This window comes from Eleginops maclovinus, chromosome 4 (genome assembly GCF_036324505.1).
Source record: "Eleginops maclovinus isolate JMC-PN-2008 ecotype Puerto Natales chromosome 4, JC_Emac_rtc_rv5, whole genome shotgun sequence".
Classification (NCBI taxonomy): Eukaryota; Metazoa; Chordata; class Actinopteri; order Perciformes; family Eleginopidae; genus Eleginops; species Eleginops maclovinus.
Genome location: NC_086352.1, coordinates 3,724,203 through 3,730,808, shown reverse-complemented (window position 1 = coordinate 3,730,808; position 6,606 = coordinate 3,724,203). Strand labels below are relative to the sequence as shown.

The 6,606-nt window shown below is 46.2% G+C and overlaps 1 protein-coding gene across 2 annotated transcripts in view; it reads left to right on the top strand.

The window, feature by feature from the left end:
* Nucleotides 1-6,190: 6,190 nt before the first annotated feature.
* LOC134863204 (transcription factor IIIB 90 kDa subunit-like) overlaps nt 6,191-6,606 on the top strand; it is a 30,127-nt gene continuing 29,711 nt past the window's right edge. For both annotated transcript variants that reach the window (XM_063881565.1, XM_063881564.1), the window contains exon 1: nt 6,191-6,319. The gene's annotated coding sequence lies outside the window, so the exon portion shown is untranslated. The remainder of the gene's footprint in view (nt 6,320-6,606) is intronic.

The following is a 6,606-nucleotide window of genomic DNA, read 5'->3' as shown; positions in this document are numbered from 1 at the left end:
TCTTCAAACGCTTTCTCGCAGGCAGGAGTCCAATCCTGGGAGTCAGTTCTCGGAAGGTACCAGCTCTCGTCGACCAAAGGAGCCTTTAACTCTCCTCTTCTGCCCTGCAGTCAAAGTGTAGAGCGGCTTCGCGATGGAAGAGCAGCCAGGAATGAAGTGCTGGTGATACAGCACCATCCCAAGGAAAGATTTAACTTTCCGCTGAGATGGAGTGCAGCAGTCATTGTTCATTAGGTCCTCCTTCCTGAAAGCTGAGATGACCTTCACTTTCTCCTGGTCAACTGAGACACCACTGCAGTCCACCACATGGCCAAGAAACCCCACAGACCTCCGAAAAAAAGTGGCATTTCTTCTGTGCCAGCTTTAGGTTGTTGGCCCTGAGACGTGAGAAGACCATGTCCAGTCGCTTCAGGGCTTCCTCTTCAGAAGGTGCAAAGACGAGTAGGTCATCCAGATAACAGAGGAGACTGGAGAAGTTCAGGTCACCAAAGACACTGATCATCATCCGCATAAAGGATGCGGGGCTGTTGCACAGGCCCTGGGGAAGTCTGTTATATTCATACAGGCCTAAGGGTGTTGTGAAGGCCGTGCACCGCCTGTCAGACTCATGGAGGGGGATGTTGTAGAACCCCGATGTGAGATCCATGGTACTGAAAAAGGCGTTTCCACCAAGGGCAGCGAGACAATCAGCCTGGTGGGGCAGCGGGTGGGCATCCTTTACGGTCTTGGCGTTAAGCCAACGGAAGTCGGTGCAGATCCTCAAGTCTCCAGACTTCTTCCAGACCAGGACCAGCGGCGAGGCATATTCACTGACTGACTTACTGATGATGCCTTTCAATTCAATCTCAGACAGCACCTCTCTCAATTTATGATAATGTGCTGGAGGGACACGGCGATAGGGCAGCCGGAAGGGGTGATCATCAGTAAGGTGAATTCGGTGAACGAACTCCTTCGCTTCCCCACAGTCCAGCTTGTCCTTCGATAAGACATCCTGGTAAGTGAGCACTAGGTCAGCCAGCCGCTGTTTCCACTCATCTGACACATCACAGCCTTCAAGGTCGATATCTGTCAATCCACAGTCTTTCAGTCGCTGAAAGGGGGGCAGAAGTGGCATCTGAGTTTGGGGCAGGGTCAGGAGCCTGGTCAGCCTGTGGCCTACTCACACCCTGGGAGATGGGAAGATCCTCCACTGCAACACATGGAAACACATCTGCCACTTTTGCATTGCGGCGCAGTGTTACAGGACTCTTTGTTGCGTTTAGGATTTTCAACGGGACCCAGCGATCACCCCACATGGGTGCAACAACCCGCCCGACAATAATGTCCTTAGGGGCTGAACGGGAGGAGATGGGCTCCACAATGATAGTGCTCCCAGGTGAAACAGGGGCACTACTGGGCAACTTCCCCCACACCAAATACTCCTGCTGTGGAGCAAGGGTGCCAACCTTGTCAGGCAGTTCAGGACCAGACCAACAGGTTATGCAGCTGAGCCACTGAAGGAACTGCTCACACTCAGGGTCAGAGGTATTGGAGCGAATGAGCTCCCAGTACTTCTCATTGGATTTCATCCCCTGTATCATGGGTCTGATGACATTGCTCCCGATGATAAGTTCGTCCCTATGCCCCGGAACAAGGAAAGTCGGCACAACAAATTTGGATCCATAAATCTCAATGTTCAGGTCATAGATACATCTGGGTTGCGTCGTAAGGCCACCACAGCCAACAAGGACCACCCTCTCGGGCACAGGCTGAGGACTCAGGAGAACACCAGCGGCTCTGAGCTTGGACTCCGCCTCCACACTGAGCGTGCATGACATGCTCCCTGAATCAAGCATCCCTCTCAAAGTAAATTGACCCCCGATGGAAACCGGAGCATAAAACAAGTCACTAGCTCCTCCCACTCTCTGTGAGCCTACAACAATCACTGTATTGTCATTGGGAAGACTACTACAGCAGTGCACATAGGTCGACTGCAAATCCTGTTCTTCAGTGAGGGCGTCACCAGCACTGCCCATGTTACCCCTCTCATCACATGGGCGGGCTAGTTTAAATCAGTATTGGAGGGCGAAGGGGGTGGTGCGGCTGAGGAGACGGAGGGCTGTGGGCAACCTTGTCTAATATGGCCGGGGCTGAAGCAGTTGAGGCACAGTCTGTACAGTCTGCAGTGTGCGTGTGTTGAGTGGTCTGTGGAACCACAAACTCTGCATGTGAAGGGCTCAGAGTGCTGCTGGTTACGGGGACGCCCAGGCTGACGATGGGCTGACTGACGGTTGACTGGCTGATAGTTGCCTGCCCTTTGGTTGGTAGCGAGGGAGGCGTTGCACAAGGACAAAACTTTGTCAAACATAGCCACGACCTGTTGAACACCAGGCTCGGCGGCTGGTTGGACAACGGCAGCAGGAGCTGGATCAGGAACAGCAACAGGAGGCGGAGTCAAGGGAGCAGGCTTGTGGGGACTCACCATCATCCCATCCAAGCTAGGCTGACTGCAGGCCAAGGCAAAAGGAGGCAGAGAGGCAGGTGGGGGCTTTGGCTGACATGCCGCTGATGCAGCCTGAGACACCCCAGAACTGAAAGGGTGAAAGGAACCAGTCACAGGGCTCTGACTGTAAACTGACAAACCCACCGCGTGACGGGACTGAGCTGCCGTCTTCCTCACATTCCTCATGTACAGAGGGTGGTGAAAACTGCTCAGCACATCACCAGGACGGAGCTGCCATCCATGGAGGACCTCTACACCCAGCGGTGTAGGAAGAAGGCCGGTAGGATATTAAAGGACCCCCATCACCCCAGCAACAATCTGTTCTGTCTGCTGCCGTCTGGCAGACGGTACCGCAGCATCCGGACCAAGACCACCAGACTCAGAGACAGTTTTATACCACAGGCTATAAGACTACTGAACTCCTGAGCTGTGTGAATGTGTACTCACATCTGTTTATAGTACACACATATATATATGTATATATATATATATATTATACATATATATATATATATACATATATATATGTGTATATATATATATATTATACACATCTGCCATACATATCTGTTTATAGTACACATATCTATATATTATACATATCTGTTTATAGTACACATATCTATATATTATACATATCTGTTTATAGTGCACATATCTATATATTGTACATATCTGCCATATACATCTGTTATACATAATATATGCATCTGTCCATACCTCCTCATTCCACAGAGTAAAGTATTCAAACACTTTCAATGTATTCCACATATGTATATATTTCACATCCTCAAATCTTTACTGTTGATATTGTAAATATTCTTCTCTCTTTTTGCACTACTTTATTTATCTTATTTGCACCATGTATGTTGAGTTGTTGGAGGAGCACGCGACATAAGGTTTTCATTGCCAACATATACGCTGTATCTGCTGTGCATATGACCAATAAAGCCTTGAAACCTTGAAACCTTGAAACCATGTGACTATCCAGACGCTCCTGAACCTCAGCTGCAGTCCATTGCTCAGGCGCCTTCAGCTGGAATGACATGGAGAGACTGGGGTCGGGGCAGTGATTAATGAACATCATGACCACTTCAGCACTGGGGTCCTCAATGGACCTACCTCTCCTCCGGAGGCACTCATCAGCAGCGTCAATGGATTTGTTAAGGCGAATCCAGTAATCCATAGCACCCTCATTAGCATGGGGAATGGTGCTGTAGAAATCTTTCATAGGCAAATTGGAGTATGACAGCTCACTAAAGTTACCTTTCAATATGTCAAACACAGCCGTGGGCAGGTCAGCTGCACTCGGTTCAGGGCGGCTGCGGAGAGACACCTTCACCACATCCCTAGCTCTGCCCGTTAGTCTTGACATTATCAGGGCATACATTTCAGCATGAGTGTCACATTTAACCCTATTTAGGTAACCTTTCATCATGTCCTCCCATTCATGAACAGAGAACACATCAGTATGATCACCCCTGAAATAAGGTGGAGCTTTGGCGTCAGACTGCACAACGACCTTAAGCTGTGAGAAACCTGCATCACTGGACGACTGACCTGCAGGAGACTGAGGCTGGACCGTACTGGACTGGTGAATAGCGCTGAGGTTGGCCGAGATGCTATTTCCAATTTGTTTAGCCAAATCAGCCATCATGTCTCCAAGAGCCTCAACAGAGATGACTTGTGTAGGCTTAGGGGCTGACCGATGGGTCCACAGCTGACTGATCAACTGTGTAGTTGAGAACATTGGGGGACATAGACCTACCCCTACCATAACACAGCGAAGCGATCTGCTGGGCCCTCCCCACCCCAAAGGTAACATCATGTCCACGACCAGCCATAGTATGAACCTCAAAAGTATCTCCGTCTGACATAAGATACAGATTTCCCAATATGAGCCTAGCACAGCATAGTATTCACAAAGCGCATAAAAACCCAAAGTGGCAACCAAAATCAAATGCGCCACAAAAATGAAAGAAAAAAATAAATATTGCAATACTGCTGCAAAACAGAAATACTTAACCAATACAGGTTAAAAGACCATCAACATATGTTCACTGGGGAGACTATCACCCCTTATACATACAGTCACTTTGTATTTCTTTCACCAAGATGTCCCCTTTAAGTGGCCATAGACCACAGAATACAATTATTTTAAAATGATTTCGTTCGTGAAACGAAATGGAGAGAAAAACAACAACAACAAAAACAACAACCAAACAGAAATACACACTTGTCTTTGGAGGCGATCTCCGTTTATTTCTGACGGCGAAAAGGGGAACAACAAAATCCTTTCGTCAATCACACTTGTGTACTTCAAGCCTCTACGCAAATCAAACAACACAGGAATATGTTAGAATATTACACAGCGAGTCAAAGCTGTGAAACAAATCCCATAACCCTAGCTTCACAGCGGAAGTTACTACAACCACAATGTCGCTTACCTCTCCCATGTAGTACAACAGCAAAAGGGCAGAGGTAGCGCGGGAAACACCCCTTTAGAGGCGGGTAACCCCCAAAAGTGGACGTAGGGGTACACAAGTTGAGTCTCACTAGTTCCTCATGTCAGGTTAAAACACAGATTTTGGGTAATTATAACACTAAATATGACTAAATATTACATGACATATTACTGCTATAATTGACCCTGTTACATGTGCTGTTTCCGTGAACGTCCGGATGTTGTGTCATGGCAAATGTTGCTGCCGCAAGGCATTGTGGGACAGCATGCTCTCCTTTCCTTTCCTAAAGGAAGGTCCAGTGTTTCCTAAAGGATGTTATAAAGGAAGCTTCAGAGCTCCTTTCCTATCATCTAGAGCAGCGGTCCCAAACTTTTTTTGCGGCGCACCCCCTTCTACGTCCCAACCGGGTTGACGCACCCCCCCAAAAAAACGCAACAAAGCTTTGTTTTATCAACATATAAATAACTTTGCCATGAGACGGTCCACTTGACACTTTCCCTGATTTCAGCCATTTATCCTAGGCTACAGTGAAACGTAGAAGAAGACAGCGGTTGTACTCATGTTCTATGCCTTTTAAAAACACTGCTGTTACGCACATATTTAAAAATGTTGGACAAATAAAGTAAATACAACCTGATGTATTAAATCAAAATCTGTCGGTGCCTTATTTAGAAAGTATAAAGCTTGGCATCTCACTGGCAGTGGAACTGAAATCAGCTACAGCACACCCTTAAGTCTGTAGCCAAGCCTAATGACACCAGTCTACACTTGCTGTGTCAATACAGACATTTCTTAAGTTAATTATTTGTCGTTCTTAACTGGTAATAATACACCTGGTTCATCATAGCAAGCAGTGGAAGCTCCCCTTCAGAAGCGACAGCGTCAGCTCAGCGTTCAACCCTCACTCGCCATTATTTATGTTATATTACAATATATTTGTATTACTATCACAAATATAGCACGGTCATTTATTTCTAACAAACCACGTTCTCCAAGTTAATCTGAATATAAATTATAATTTAGAATCTTTTTGAAAAATAAAGATCGCACATCAGTCCTGTGTACAGATCAGTGATATAAAGTCAGGCCTAAACAGCGACATTTTCCACCATAAATGTTAAAACAGCAGCATTTGCAAGCAGTGGTAAGTACTTAAATGCCACAAAAAGCGCCTGCTCTATTTCCAATTTTGTCGGACTTAGCGACAATAACCAAGGGGGGCGGGGCTTAGCGAAAAGTCAATTCCAATTTAACCTGTGAGTTTACTTGGCGCCAACACGTGATTCCTCCTCACACAGCTTCATTTTCCCGCGCCACTATGTTCGCGCTGCCAATGACGTCATTACTCCGCGCCACAGGAAGAAAACAAACGGTCAGTTTCTGCGATCTGTTTTATACATTATTACCCTAAAACTAACCCTATTATACTGATTACATACATATACTCGTGTTATTATACTGAGTACATACATATACTCGTGTTATTATACTGATTACATACATATACTCGTGTTATTATACTGATTACATACATATACTCGTGTTATTATACTGATTACATACATATACTCGTGTTATTATACGAGTACATACATATACTCGTGTTATTATACCGAGTACATACATATACTCGTGTTATTATACTGATTACATACATAT